This window comes from Stenella coeruleoalba, assembly GCF_951394435.1.
Source record: "Stenella coeruleoalba genome assembly, chromosome: 12".
Taxonomy (NCBI): domain Eukaryota; kingdom Metazoa; phylum Chordata; class Mammalia; order Artiodactyla; family Delphinidae; genus Stenella; species Stenella coeruleoalba.
The window spans coordinates 43,149,810-43,163,217 of NC_137158.1; the positions used below are offsets into that span (position 1 = coordinate 43,149,810).

General features: G+C 44.2%; 1 protein-coding gene across 3 annotated transcripts in view; it reads right to left on the reverse strand.

The window, feature by feature from the left end:
• Nucleotides 1-13,408, reverse strand: part of FYN (FYN proto-oncogene, Src family tyrosine kinase) — a 211,801-nt gene that overhangs the window by 117,671 nt on the left and 80,722 nt on the right. For 2 of the 3 annotated variants that reach the window (XM_079939935.1, XM_079939932.1), the window contains exon 3: nt 3,175-3,244. The gene's annotated coding sequence lies outside the window, so the exon portion shown is untranslated. Of the gene's footprint in view, nt 1-3,174; nt 3,245-9,093; nt 9,759-13,408 lie in introns of those variants that run through there. The other variant, XM_079939933.1, reaches the window with a different exon arrangement.

Below are 13,408 nucleotides of genomic sequence, written 5' to 3' on the forward strand. Positions count from 1 at the left end.
TCGGTTTCACAGCCTCAGCACTATTGACACCTTGGGCTGGATCATTTCTGTGTGTGCGTGGAGACGGGTGTCCTGTGCATTTTAGGGTCTTTAGCAGTATCTCTAGCTTCCACCCACTAGATGCCAGTAGCACACACCCTCCCTCCGTCCCATGTGGCAACCAAAAATTTCTTCAGACATTGCCAAATGTCCTCTGCGAGGACAAAAACAACCCAGGTTGAGAACTACTGCTCTCTCTCTCTCTCTCTCTCTATTTATATATCTCTCCCTGGCATGGCCAGGAAAAAAAAAATCTAGATTTTTCAAGGCACCTACAAGTTTAATTTTCAGAATTTCTAACTTCCTATGACTCACAGTGAAGAATCAGGATGTGTAATACAGTACTACCCCGAAAGATTTATAAACAGCACCACTGCTGTTTCAAACTAGTGGTGGCAGGGCCTGGCCTCATTTCAGTTAAGACATTTATGAGGACGGATTTGCTGCCACCCGATCTCTTGGACTGCTAACCTCCCTACTTTTAGGAGCTCCATTCTTAGAAGACTACTGGTAAGAAATCCTTCACGATCCAGTTACCAGGCTCTCAGTATGGAAGGGGATAAGGGTTGGTGTCTATTAACACCATCTACAGAAGCGAGCACCCATCGTACGCCTCCCGGGCCAGACCCCCTCGGGGGCTGCATTTCTAGCACTGGGCCATTCGTGTAGGGAGTGGTAAAGCCTATGCTTCCTCAAGAAGAGGCGCCGGGTGGGGAGGGAAAGGAATATAACACCAGGAGACAAAGAGTGAAAGAACGGAGATGGTAAGTTCAGCCCAGAGAAGAAGAACGAGGAAGGAGAGCATCTTCAAATATCTGGTGGGCTGGTGTGTGGAGAAGTGAGTGCACTTGTCTCTATCTGCTTACAGAGTGACTCAGGGAAGTCAGCAATTCAATAAATACTTATCACAGGCTTTCTAGGTGGCAGTCACTGTCCAGACACTGAAATGACAGGAAGGAAGAAGACCAAGTCCTTGCTCCCTTGACCACATATTGTAGCTCAACAGAAGGACTAGATTGCTTTTCTTTCCTCCCTCCTACTCTCTCCTTCCCTCTTTAACAATGTGACCTAATGTCCAGGTATCTAATTGCTCGTTTTTTTCCCATTAAAAAAATTAAGGTTTAATTAACTACAGCAAAATTCTCCTTTTCTATTGTATAGTCCTGTGAGTTTTCACAAAACCTACAGTTGTATAAATACCACTACAATCAAGATCTAGAACAATTTTCTCACCCCCTTAAATTTCCCTGTGCCCTGAATTGCTTTTTAATTGGAGAAAGCTCCTCTGTGCAGTAGCAAACCCCACCTTTGAGAGAATGTGAATTCCCCTCTGTCAAGAATTCTGGAGAAAAGGCTTTTTTGTTGAGTGGGAGATTGGGCCAGACAACCCCTGAGGCCGTGTCCATCTCTTTGATCCCCTGCAACTGGAGGGTTGTCACCTCCAGACACCCGCTCTTAACCATCAGCCGACATGGTTGATTCTCTCCAACCACAGGTAAAGGCTCCACCCCAAAGCCAAATTCTTTTGGTCAAAGCTCCAAAGTTTCCTTCCAATAACTGGATCTCTGTGAAGGCTGCATAATAAGCATAGACAACAACTCCAAAGAAGGGTTTTGAAATGAAAGCCTCAACGTGGTAATGGAGGCCTAGACCAAGGGTACCATCTCCTCCCGACCCTTCTTTTTCTTCTCGTTATTTTGGTTCAAAATAACTTGGACTCCAAAACTGAACAAAGCTCAAACAACGTGATTGCACCTGGCTGCAAAGATGGCAGGAAGGGAAGTTAAATTAGCTAAGCTGGTTTAAGAATGGGTTGAGAGGGTTAGAGAAGATGGCAAAGCTCTCGGGGACATTGCTATGCAGTGGACGCTGCAGGAGGGACTGTGGCGACCAGCTGTGATGCCCCCTGTGATAGCAAGTGGGGTGTGACCAACCCCTTCCCAGCGGCCCTCCTGCTGGAAGATACTCTCACACCTTTTGCTGGCCTGACCTCAATGGCAAATGTCCAGTTTCCAAACAAGGGTGTTCTGTTGTCAAGAATAACTGCTTTTCACAGACATAGAGGACAGACTTGTGGTTGCCAAGGGGGAGGGATGGATTGGGAGACTGGGTGAGCAGATGCAAACCAGTAATATATAGACTGGATCAACAACAAGGTCCTACTGTAGAGCACAGGGAACGGTATTCAATATCCTGTGATAAACTGTAATGGATGTACAGCAGAAATAAACACAACTATACTTCAATAAAATATTGAATGTATTTTATATTTAAAATATAAGTCAATATAAGTTGCATAGTAAGAGTGCGAGATACTCTTAGTAAGATAGTAAGAGTGCGAGTAAGAGTGAAGAGATACTTCAATAAAATAAAATTTAAAAAGAAGAATAACTGCTTTATTGAGCACTCATGGTGCCCCAGCACTACCTAGTTCGTTTTATTCTCACAACAACACTCTGAGGTAGGTAACATTATAAGCCTCATTTTACAGACAAGGAGGTTGAGGCTCAGAGAGGTTATATAACAACCGGTAAGTGTAGAACTTGAGTTTTAACCCAAGTCTCCTGTCCTTTTTGACTACTGCTAGCAAGGTCTTCTGGGTGTTTGCTAAATTTAACGTTCCTGGTCTCAGGCCGCTGTTATGCTGGTTGGTGGGCTGGGTCCCTGGCATGCTGGATTCTTAACTCCCTTTCATGTCCCATCATTCCCCAAGCAGCTAACTGCCTGTTTCTCTCTCATTTCAACATATAGACCAGAAGGATCTCTCTGCTTTGGAAACTTAAAAACATTTTTTTATTCTTTTGGTTTGCAAGTTTATTACTCTCACATTCCACAGGTGGCTAAGAACATAAGCTAAATGGTCCAGGGTATTCTTTATCCTGTATCTGGAAGGTTTCCTAAAATCTAGACTTACTATTATATCTTAGAAAACCCCATATTGCTTAATAACATCAGCAATGACCAAAAAAAAGGTCATACTGTCAGAAAACACCAATTGAACGTCACACTTAGTTATAAAATCCATTTTGTCAAGTGTAGTACAGGTTTAAAAGATGCACAGAACAAGGCCATGGTTTCCCTTTATGAGCACCATTTACTTCACAAGGTATCAGAAATAAATGCAGCGACACTTACCAAAATTTCCCCCAACGATCACAAACTTTATATATACCACATGTCTTCTAATACAGCTGCTGGACTGGTCCTGAAAAATACCACAACAAAAGGAAACATGCATCATTAGGCAGAAGTAATTTAATATATATTGTGTTTCCCTTCTGGAAACCACAACATCTTCCTTGTTTTGGGCACCCATCAATGTACCACACTCTTACTGCCAGATTCCTCTTTGTTTTTCACAGGAAAGATGAAACCAATTTACAAATTGACTCAGCACTCACTAATAACAAACAAATAACAATCTGGACAATGAAATAAACCAGAAACTGTGCTTATAAATACTTCATTTGAATTTTTAGCCTTTTAAAATAATTGAAGATATGAGAACAATGCAAAGATATCTAAAGCTGAACCCATAACCTTTCCCCCCCACCCCCCAAACCAATTCCTCTTTCCTCTTTCTTTCAGCAATACACTCCATTCTCCTCTGCTGGCTGCGAGGCCCTCACTTCTGTTTTCTAGATTTCATTTTATTATCTGAAAAATAGGAATTACTGTACTAACCTCACAGGGTTGTTATGAGCATTAAGTAATATAAATTTAGTGACATATAAATGACATTGAAAGGCTTAAAACAGCATCTGGCACAGTTATCACTCGGGGAAGGTGAGGAGCTATTATCCTTCTCTGGATCATGCAGGCCTGAAGCCTAAGCCGGCCTTGCTCACCTGCCCTGCAAATCCTGGCCTGAGCCTGACCTTCGCGTCCCATGGCAACTCTGGCACTCACCGCCTCTCTCCATTCTCATCTTTACACTCCCTGCAGAAACCCATCTCCTGGCCTCCAGCTCCTTCTCTTCCAATCCTGCTTCTTCCTAAACACAACTTAAAGCCTCAGCGGAAACACCTCTACTGCTTCCCACCACCTACAAGCTTACCTGTGAAATTATCAATATATCAGCCTGGGCCTCCCACTCGCTTTAGCTCTGTCCCCACATCTTCCCATCAGATGCTGCAGAATGCAGCCACCAGTCCTGCCTCAGCCTGTGGGCATTCCAGACCCTTCTCTGAGTGTCTTCTGTCCCTTAAGTGCCAGTAGGTGGCCTCACCATTTTCCAAGCCCAGGGCTCTTTACCTTTTTGGTCCATAACAGTCTAGAGACATGTTTTTCAGAATAATGTTTTTAAATTCTTGAAGTTAACACATGAAATGCACAGGACTCAAAAGAAGTATACTGATATTCAGTTATCAAAATATATAACAAAATTATGATGTGCTTCTCTTAATATTTAAATAATTTCCAGGAAAATTCTAATTACTACTGTAGTTTTGAAGTAATGTTGGGCATAAATGATACTTCAGGGTATCTGTAACTATAATGTAATATGAAAATACCTAGAATTACTATTGGTGACAAATAGCTAATACTACTGTCATAACAGAATGAAATGTTAGGTTTCAATTAAGGGTTAGTGAAAATAGATAATTTTCCTCCATCCAAGTTCACAGACACTCCCTCCCCCAGGATTCCATCCATGGACTCCAGGTCACGAGCCCCACTTTAAGGCCTAGAGTAACTCTCATCATCTTCTTGAGCCCTTTCTACCTGGACTTTCTCAATTTGGTATTATCTTACCCCTCTTTGCTTTTCTCTTTTTAAAAATTATATTTTATTTGATATAGATACTTTAAATGTACTGATTATATCCTACTTTTTAAGTTGTAAGTCTTCTAAGTTGTAAGGGAAGGCCCTATTTTTTCCCCATTTTTTATTCCTCTCAAGGCGGTGAAGAATGCCCTGCCTCGTAGCTCACAGCAGGAAGACATTCAGCCAGCACTGTTTGAACCAATCAGTGAATAACAGTGCAGTCTTGCTTGCAGAACACAGGCTCAGCTAATACTAATATCATTTCACCTCTGTCTGGCAGCCTATGAGGCTGTAAATATGCAGATGAGATGCCTAAACATTGTATATTTAGAGTATAAAATTCTGAATTTAGGCAACAAAATGTTCCCCTCTTTTATTTCTCCTTAGAGAGTGAATGCTTGGTCGGCGTGGCTGACCGACAGATCTCCCTGGAACAGACTGACTGTTCAATCATTCCGTCCATACATGGGGCATCTGTGTGACATGAGCACAATTCCTGCCTTAGTGGAACTTCGAGCCTAGCAGCTTTCCCCAGCTAGTCCAGAGGAGCTGAGAATCTCTCAAAGTGTCAGGGCCTTTGCAAAGACAAGGAATAGCCAGTGATTCCCCTAAGTACGGGTGCTTTGGTGACCCACATAGGTGAGGCCAGTTAGTAAGAGTTGCTTTGTGTTCCCACAGGTCTCACAGATGTGAAGCTGTGGTTCCAGGGTAGGCAAGTCGATGGAGCAGTGAAATTCCACCTCCCCTCCTGAATGATGTCTTTGCATATGAGGTTGGAGATGGTAACCCCTCCAAGGGGGCCATCCCAGAAGGGTTTAGTCAACGCCTCGTGGCATGTTCCACTCCGGGCCCCACTGAGTCTGTGATGGAGCAGCCTCATGATGGACACTGGTCCTTTGGTCTTATCAGCCTTTTTTCCAAAACTGCTGCAGCTCAGAACTCCTGTGTGTCTTTTGCCAAGAAAAAAACACAAGAAAAATAACAGAATAGTTCTTCCTTTTCAATGAAGAGAGCATAATGATTTTCTCCACTGAAAACCACGCATTAGGGCACTGTGACCATTTGCTTCGGCAGAAATTCAACACTGGCAAGCAACATTTTTCATGCCCGACATCATGTCAAGTGACTCGCAGGACATGTCGGGGTGTACCCTCCCTCCCTAGTAACTAAGACGGATGAGATAGCTACTCAGAGGACAATGGCTGGACTTGGCACACTCTTTTTATACTTAGGGACATTTAAATCTATTTCATTTGAATTTGTTCCTTTTGAGTCACACTAGGTATACGGTATTAAATTAAAATAGCTGAATGATAATGAAGAGGGCAGCATGACTGTTTAATCTTCTGTTTCAAAAATGGCAGTGTGCACATCCTCACGAGTACATATAAGATGCTTATAGGCGCTCCCACAGCACTTAGCATGTTACTGTTGCTTCTAATGCATGTCATAGACGTCGTGTGGCTCCTGTTTAAAGGTAATATTCTCATTATGCACTGGATACGAGCATCTCTACTACAGTTTTCATCTGCATGGGGCCATTCCCTCTTCCTTCTTCCTAACAGATGCCCCATGTTCCTTCAGCCACAGTGCCTGAGAAAAGGTGACAGCGCTCCCAGGTGGGGGCGTGGGGGCCTGAGTGGTCTAAGGCTTTGCAGGGTGCCCAGCAGCAACATCAGCATCACGTGGGAGCTTCTGAGAAATGTCAACTCTGAGGCCTCACCCCAAACCTACTGAATCAGAAGCTGTTTCACAAGATCCCAGGTGATCTGTGAGCATGCTGAAGTTTGAGACACACTGATCTAGGGAAACCTGTTCCTCGTGCAAGTGACTGGTTCAAGAATAGGCATGTGACCTTCTTCAGGCCAACACGATGTGCAGAACGTTTTGCTGGGAGCTTCTCATTCTTCTGGGAGAAATTCCCTCCTTCTGAATGTTGTGTAGGATGTGATGCCTAGGACTTCCGTTACTATCTTGCTCCAACTGAAGCATAAAGCTGGCCCACAGAGGAGGGCAAAGACAGAAAAAACACAGGGAAGGAGAGCAGGGGTGTCTGCATTCAGTCAACCCTGAAGTCTGCAGAGCTACTAGACTTCCAATAAGTTTCTTATTGTACAGGCCTCCTTAAGTTGGGTTGTCAATTGTCTGCAGCTGGAAAGCATCCTGCCTAATCAGTCCCTAATAAAGCATTATAAAAGGAACAGAATGCCGAGGCACCAGTCAGCCACACAGTGAAGGGTCCAGACAAGTCAGTGCATCAAGAGACCAGAGCAACAGTTGAGAGGCCTATTTTGTTCAGGAACTGACCCAGTAGTATTTCCGGTTCTGACAACCGTTATTTGCTTTGCACATTTCCAAAAGCTTTCTAAATCAGCCAGTCTAAATGATCAACCAGAGGAAGTGCTGAACGTTTTCCAAATTCTTTTAACCAGAGTGGTCAACAGTTGCTTCCGCAGAAGTCACATGGATGTCATTTCCTGCAAAAACAATGGGAGACTAATTGCTAAGCCCCAGACTCTAATAGGGAAAACAACCTGTGATATGTAATTACTGAAGGGTAAATAAGGAAAAGCTTGAGGCTCTCAGAATCTGCTTCTGGATCCACTGCAATAACTTTGGGAGAAGGAGGGGTGGTGGGAGGGAGCGGGAGGGAGCGGGAGGGAGCGGGAGGGAGCGGGAGGGAGCGGGAGGGAGCGAGAGGGAGCGAGAGGGAGCGAGAGGGAGCAAGCTGGTTTGGGAAAAGATTTGAGGGACTAACAGCTTAGGCAGCCACCCATACCACTTTTACGTATCACTGTTAACTTATTAAAGACCTTTCTGAGTAAACCAAATAGACCTGCTATTATATAAAACCATATATGGCTCTGATGTAATTTTGCTTCATATACAGGAGTGATGCAGTCAATAGTCAAGGAGAACTGGGTGTCTAAATGGACATTCTCTCTTTGGTGTCATAGCTTCTCAACAATGGGATATTTTGGGGGGATGGGTGTGTTGCGTTGGCTTGATAGAGAATGTATCTTCTATTATGGAGTAAACATTAGTTGGTTTTCCACAGAATGTTCCTGAGGTTCCATCACCTCAGGTCTCTCTTTCCCTCCAAACCTTTTTGCTTTCTCTTCCCTGGTACCTCATATACGTCCACAGCTCCAACTATCACCCTTGTCATGAGTTTCAAACTACATCTCTTGATCTATCACCCTTGTTTCCAGTCCCACTGTTGCTCTCTAGACAGAAAGTACCCTGAGGACAGGGACTTTGTTTTGGTCACTGCTATATTCCCAATGCTCAGTGGCTGGCACTGAGTATTACGTTTGTTGAATGAATAAGTAAAAGGCCTCACTCAGACTCTTAAGACATCTCACAGGAATTCTTGCCATCACCTCTTAAGTGGCCCCTTTGCCTCTGGTCTCTCCCTTTCCTACTCTGTCCACACACAGGAAAACTCTAGATTATAGTACTGATCATGTTGGTCCTAAAATGTCTCGGCTGGGAACAACTTACCAGCCCAGCCCTGCACTTCACAGGTGAGAAACTGGTCCCAGCGAGGCCAGGAGACTTGCCTAAGGATTTATGATGAGTGGGTGGCAGAGACGGAATTATAATTCAGGCTGCTGACCCAGTGGTTCTTACTACCATGCCACTGGGTCAAAATCTTCCACCGTCTTTCAGCAGAACTGAGTACAGGGCTAGGCATACAGGGCTCTCAGTAAGTACTTGCAGACCGATGGAGACTAGATAAGTGAGAATGGGTCTCTGGCACAGGCCAATGGGAACCCTCTTAAAAGAAAGACAATACCCCAGTATATAACATGCACAAGGAAGGAGCTGCTCTGGACCTTTGCTCCTGCAGTGCCTATGAGCCACCCCCAAGGAACCTCAGGGTGGTGACACGGCTAGAAAAACCAATGACTTAACACACACTCACACTCCTCAGCTTTGTGCTCAAAGCCACCCACCTCCATTCCAAACCCACCTTGGCCTTATCTCCCATTTCTTTTTCCTCCCTCACACCCAGCCTTCCGAAAGCATTTGCTGTTTCCAGCACCTGTCCCTCCTCCTGGCCTTCACCTGCCCTGTTCTTTCCTCTCATGCACCCTTACCTCCACCTGCAAGAATGGCGACCCAACCTGCCCCTCGAGCCCAAGTCGAATATGAATCCCTCCCTGAATTTCTTGTCCGATTTCCTCCACTGGAATTCATCTCACCATTTACACGTCTACTATAGACCTTACCACACTGTCTGCTTCACAGGAAAGAGCCAGATCCTTGAGGGCAGGCACTTACCCTAAATCTCTGAACTGCTGTCACACTGCCCGGCCCACTGCTTCGCACAGAGGAGCCACTTCTCGTCATTTTGTTGAGTCAGAGGGCTTTGTCCTTTTCAGTTCACCTCTGTGACCTATGTTCTGTAATGGGGCTTCCAAGTCTTCCTCCAGCCGGTGCAGGCTGATGATAAAGCCAGCACACTTGCAGGGCCTACCCGTTAAGGAACAGCTTTGTGACTCCCTGCTGTCTTATTTTCAAAAGCAAGGAATGAGGGGCAGGGGCAGGGGCTAGGGAGGGTGACTTCCCCTCCCTTACATAGCTCTCCTACGGTGGCTACGGCTGTCCTGTCCTGTGCAGCGTGTGGTGCAAGCTGGGCATGTGACAGCGTCCCCTGCAAGTCCAAAGTCAATTGTCTGCAAAACTAAAGAGTTCCAAATGGCGCGATAACACATCAAACAAGCAAGTGTGCAAACAAAGCCCATTCGCAAGGGGAGGAGGATGGGAAGCAGAAAACAGAGTTCCCTAGGAAACCGAGCCTGCTTTAGGACTGACTGTGGCCTTCACCCCTCGTGGGGGAGGAAGGGGGGCGCTCCAAGAAGGCATCACTGGCCCATCTGCTTTCCCTGCCTACAGGGGCCCTGGTCCTTCTGGCTTCACCACCACAAGTTGGGGATACTCAAGCAAGGCTGTGGTTGTTGTTTGTTCTCTTATTTGCTGGAGCGGGAGTAAAGAGTGCAAGGAAAGAGGAGAAGAGTGATGGGCAGACCAAGAGATGAGCATGGAAAGCACTCGGCCAGCACAAAGGGGTTACTGACCACAGGACGAGAGGGCAGGAGGTCGGACTAGAAAGGGCTGACTGCTCCTCTCTCATCAGCCATCGCCAGGATGAGGGGGACTCAGGCTCACGGTGGAGCAAGGCACGCCCAAACCAGCAAATGAGCTTATCTTCAGCTGCCCAAGAGGCGGCTCTGAGGTATTTATTTTGGGCTCACTGGCATGGTGGTTGGGCTGAGTCATGCAAAGGGGTGGTCGGAGGGGGTGGATGGGGCTCTAGGGCTCCCCACAGTCTCCATCAACCCCAAGCAGGAAGGGTAGTAGGGATATAATTTCTTCTCCTCCTCCTTCAAATAATAATTTATTATACGTCATTAATATGCAATATATTAATAATTACATAATTATTATTATTTATGATAATGACGATGATTGCTATGTTTAAACCTCTAGGCTGAGGGTTTATTTGGGAAAGATATAAACGAAGTAAATGCCATTGGAATAATTAGTTGACTGTCAGGAGGAAAAAGATTCTGTTCTATAAAACTTATGAAAATGAAGTATATATTTATAATAAGCATGTCTTTCTTTTCTTCCTGGCAGTGAGTTTCTATCAGGTGATCACATCTCTTAGGTATCAGGTAAAAATAAAATAGAAACTCTGTTTTGTAGTGTACTTGAATTATTTCTGATTTTCCTTGTAAATGAAGCTGTTTCTAGTGATTTGCAATCCAGAGTCTGAATAAAAACGCTGCTTTGCTATGATGCAGCTGGACAAGTCCCCGAGCTCTCTTCCAACCTGATTACCACGCTCAAGACCCTCCAAACAGACATTCTGCAGTAGCTCCTGGGAAGGCCTCGGATATGCACACAGTATCACAATGCTGCCAAGATCAAGGTTAATAACAATGTGTGCAGAGGCACTGGAGTGTGGGCTGGCTACAATGTTAAAATCCCAGAATCCTGGGGCTGAATGGAATGTTAAAGAATATCTAGTCTGGTAGTCTTTAAGCTATTTTTTAGTATAAAAATCTTGTGTATTCACACGTAGATGTGAGTGCATGTGTATTTCTAATGTTTATGCTACACTCCAACATACTAGATAAAAGTGGAACAGAACAGCTCTGGTTCAGGGAGGAAAGGACTCAAAACACCACCACCTTGGCCATCCTCCTGGCCCACCTGGCACTTCTGGGGAACCCTAACGTTCTCAACACTGAAAACCTCAGATCTAGACCCCATCCCATCCATTATCTGCATCGTGTCCTCAATACCTCTTCCAGCCATGGTTCTCCATGTGGCAACATGGCTGAACTAACGCCTCTACCTTTTCTCTACCAAGGACCTATTTTACCTACATCCAAGGATCCCATCTATCAGATACCAAGGTTCATTATAAAATAACAGTAATTAAGACAGTGTGGTATCTGTGTCATAGACAATTAGACCAACAGAACAAAAAAGAAGGTCCCAAAATGTACCTACACAGATAATCACCTGATTTATGACAAAGATGACACTGAAGTTCAATAAATGGCACTGGGTTCACTGGGTATTGTGGGTTGTGTTCCCCCAAAAGATATATTGAAGTCCTAACACCCCCCAGGACCTCATAATGTGACATTATTTGGAAATAGGGTCACTGAAGATGTAATTAGTTAAAATGAGGTTATAGCAGATTAGGGTGGGCCCTCAATCCATTATGACCAGTGTCCTTATAAGAAGAAGGAAGTTTAGACACAGAGAAACACAAGGGGAAGAAGCCCATGTGACAACAGAGGCAGAGATCAGAACAATGCAGCTGCATGCCAAGGAATGTCAAGGATTACCAGCCACAACCAGAAGCTAGGAAGAGGCAAGGAACCATTCTTCCCTGGAGCCTTCAGAGGGAACATGACCTTGCCCACACCTTGATTTCAGGCTTCTGGCCTCCAGAACTATGAGAGGATACATTTCTGTTGTTTTAGGCCACCCAGTTTGTGGTACTTGTTACGGTAGCCCTAGGAAATGAATACACTGCATATCCATATGAAAGAAATGATTCTTAATCTCTACTTTACATGCGAAAGTCAATTCCAGATGGATGGTGGAAATAAATGTGAAAGGTAAAATAATAAAACTTTCAGAAGAAAACGAAGAATACGTTCAGATCTTGTGACAGGTAAAGATTTTTTAAAAACAGAATACAAGAAAGTGTTATCCATGAATGAAAAAAATAAGTTGGACTGTATTAAAATTAATTCTTTTTTTTTTTTTTTTTTTTTTTTGCGGTACGCGGGCCTTTCACTGTTGTGGCCTCTCCCGTTGCGGAGCACAGGCTCCAGACACACAGGCTCAGCGGCCACGGCTCACGGGCCCAGCCGCTCCGTGGCATGTGGGATCTTCCCCGACCGGGGCACGAACCCGTGTCCCCTGCATCGGCAGGCGGACTCTCAACCACTGCGCCACCAGGGAAGCCCTAAAATTAATAATTCTTTATCAAAAGATATCAACAGAATCAAAAGGTAGGCCACATAGTGGAGAAAATAATTTCAATATATAAATCCAGCAAAGAACTCCTACAAACCCATAAGGAAAAGGCAGATGACCCAATATAAAAATGGGCAAAAACTTGAGGAGAAATTTCACAAAAAGGGAAATCCAAATGGCCAATAAACATATAAAAGATGCTCTAGTTTAGTCATCAAAGAAAACTAAATTAAAATCACAATGCCTTACCAATACACACCTACCAGATAGGCCAAAATGACAGAGACAAAAACCACAAAGTGGTGATGACATGGAACAACTGGAACTCTCATACAGTGCTGGTGAGAATGTAAATTGATGAAGACACTGTGGAGACCTGGCAGGATCTATTAGAGCTGGACATACCTACGTCCCATGACCCAGGATCTCGCCATCAAGGAATCCGTCCTCAGCAACGTTAAAGGTACTCACCCACTGACATGTACAGGAGTGTTCCTAGCAGCACTGTCTGCAATAGCCCCAAACTGGAACCCACCCCAAAGCCCATGTGCAATAGAAGGGATAAATAAATTTACAATAAACAATGCATTACACGGCAATGAGAACCAACAAACTACAACTCATAACAACATGGGTTAATTTCCCAAATGTAATGTTGAAAGAGACACAAGAATACATCCTTGAGATTTTACTTATATAAAGTTCAAAGTAGACAAATTCAACCTATGTTAGAAACCATGGTATAATGGTTACCTTTGGTGGGAGTGGGGTTGGTTTGGGACTGGGAAGGGGTCTAAGGGGCTTGGGTGACGTTCTTCCTCCATCTGGCTCCTGGTTACGGGGGAGTATGCACTTGGTGAAAATTCATTTTCAGTGCAATTAACAATGTGTGTACTTTTCTGTATGAATGTTAATAATACTTCAATTAAAAATAATCTCAGTGGTTAAGGCAGTGAAACCAGAGACAAAACAGAGCTCTTGTAAATACTGAAAGCAAAAGAGCACAGCAATCTAATTTAAGCAAGATAATTCAAAACTTTGCTTTGCTAAAAGCTTAAAAGTGCCATTTCATTTCATTGGGTTTTTTATT